The following is a 2914-nucleotide window of genomic DNA, read 5'->3' on the forward strand; positions in this document are numbered from 1 at the left end:
CCAGCCCCTGCGGGCTCCTCCATGGCGGCCCGGGCCCGGCGGCGCACAAGCCGCCCCTTCCCCCTGCGGCCCGGGCCGCCCCCCTCACACCTCCTCCCGCTCCCGCCGCCGCCGCCCGGCCCCGAGCCGCCTCACGCGGGCGCCGCCGCTTCCCTGGGATCCCAACCGCCGCCACGTGGCGCGCGGCGTCGCTGCCCCGATTGGCTGCGGCCCCCCCGGCCTTCAGACATTCAAAATGGCCGCGCCGCGCCGCGCCAGCAGCGCGCACCCTCCCTCCGCCGCCGCGGCCACCCGGCCAGCCCCGCTCTGGGGCGGCGCACGCTCATTGGCCAGGGCGGGAGGTCGGGCCTCGGCGGCGGGAGCGGCGCTTCCCCAGCCCGGGCAGCCCTGTCCCCGGCCCGCGGCTGGCCGACACCCCAGCGGCTGTACCGAGTGAAGGAACGGCCAGAAGCAAGCAGCGTGTCCTTCAGCATTCTTTACACACACCGTGTGACTTTGCGGTCAGCAAAGCGTGCGCGTACGGAGCTGTATGGATCCAAAACACTTGATTTACAGCAGTAGCCACACTCAGAGCCGTGAGAGCAAGCAAATTCCTCTTTCGTTAGTTGGCTAGGTTAGTTCCACAGACTTCGGGTCAGAGAGTTCTCGTTAACATTCAGTGCAGAGCATTGCAAGGAGCACCATCTAAGGCAAAATGACTCAAATGTGGACCGTGCACGGACCCTAGAATTTGCGGTTCGTTCATGAGTAGGGACACCAACTAACTAAGAGGATTATTACTGTAAATTGATGGCTAAAAGTGATTTGGTTATTTAAAGTTACGCTTCTAGTCTGCTCGTAGGCAGCAGGATTTAAACTGTAAAGGCAAGCAAACTCCAGAGAAGTCGGGCAGGCAAAGGCCTCCATAACACTGAGTTCTGAACACTGTATGTGCACACAGATGTAATGTTACACACTGCCTTTAGCAGACATCAGAAACAACCGGAGTAGCCCGAGTGCTGTAGTGAAGTGTGTCAGAACTTCCTTATTGCAGTAAGTCTAAGGTCACTGTCCATACAGGTTGTTTCACCATGACATTTTGTGAATTGAACATAAAAAGACCGGGCCACCATCAGTCCAATGGTAACAGCGGTTTTCCTTTTCGTGATTGCATGACAAAATATTTCTGGTGTTTGATGTACCTCTGGGTGCCACAGACGAAACTCGAGCAAAATGAGACTTAAATATTCTCAGAATCTTTACCTTTAAAGATCTGCTGTTTGTGCTACAAAGTTAAATCACTTTTTAACGGGTAGGGAGTTAAGGGGTAAGGACTGCTTCACTGCTAGTCCACATACATTTGAAATTTTCTCTTTGAGTAACATGTCCATAATCACTTTCATACTTTTTAAAAATTCCTTTACTCATTTCTCTGCACAGTCTTTTCACTCAGTCAGGATTTTGCTCTTGTATAGGGTGGCATGTACAAACCATCTTTTATCTACAGATCATAGGTGTAAGATGACAACCACTTTTTCTAAAATCACTTAGGGGTGGAACTTATAGGCATGTCCCTATTTTCTTCGGAAAATTAATCTAATGTGCTGGATATGATATTTCAGAACTAGTAACCTGGAATTCTATGGGTTTTAGGCTATAAGAAATAGAACACATCTGTGAAAATTCCAGAAGGGACAGACGTGGTGTTTGCAGCTTTATATATGGGAGATTCTCTGGCCTTGCATCTTGTTGCCAGTTTCAGTGTCAATTATGCTGTCCACTGTAGAAACTGTGATTTCAAGATGAATTCTGAATCACAGCAGCACTGTCACTGCCATGCAAATGAGGCAAGAAGCTTATCTGTATGCAATTGATTAGTCATGTGTTGTGCACCAAGAACAAGCCTGAAAAGTGATTAGACTGTTAATATAGCTCTTGTTATTCTGTGGCATGTCAAAACTATTATCCACACCCTTTATGGGCTACAGCTTTGAAACAATCACACTAGATCTCTAAAACTGCAGGCTGCATAGATCACAACTAAGTTATCATTAAAAGGGAATTTGTCTTGTCAGTAAATAGATATCTCCAAAGCTGAATTCATAATATGGCAGAGAACCTGCTCTAAGTTGCTCCCTTGGTTTTCTTTAAAAAATAATGCTGAGCATCCTGTTCCTCAGCACTTGGCTCATTGGTTTTGCTTTGCATTCTATTTACTCCTCTAAAGTTTGTTGGGGTTTTTTGTTGGGGTTTTTTTAATCAAATTTTGGTACACATGACACAGATCTGCCAAAAGTGCTGGGTGCTGCAGAAGTGTCAAAAGTGTTCTATGTCTATGAATCTTTGTGAAGGCTCTAAATGCAGGCTTTGTGCAGTAGACATCTGTATTATGTGTAATGATGAATGTACAGTTCATGTCCCATTCTGCATCCCAGTCTATTTTCATTTTTAGGGTTTTCACAGCCTCGCATAAAAATCTTTTATGGCCACAGTGTTCTTTGAAAATAACATCAAGGTCTGCATCATTGATCAGTTGCCAAAAAAATTTAGTAAGATATTGTCATTCAAGAACTATTCTGCATTTGCAGGGAAAAACAAAAACAACGAAACAAGCAAAAAAACAGAAAACCAAACAAAAACCCAAACCAACATACAGGCAAGCAATGACCACTTCAACCTGAACCACAGTATTATGAGAATGTGGTATGTAGTACACTCTCTCTTGCTTTGCACTAGATAAAAAAGCCATATTCCTGTCATTCCAAAGTATTCCATAGTCTCCTGTAGTCACAGGCTTCCAGGTAGTTACACTAGTCTCATATATTCAATGTAGAAAGGAGAGAAGACAGAAGATAAATGTGTTAGAGCATCAATGTTTGCCACAGTTGACAGTTCACAATACTTATTCAGGACACTAGATAACAGGCTGACTTAC

The sequence above is a fragment of the Strigops habroptila genome, chromosome Z (assembly GCF_004027225.2).
Source record: "Strigops habroptila isolate Jane chromosome Z, bStrHab1.2.pri, whole genome shotgun sequence".
Classification (NCBI taxonomy): Eukaryota; Metazoa; Chordata; class Aves; order Psittaciformes; family Psittacidae; genus Strigops; species Strigops habroptila.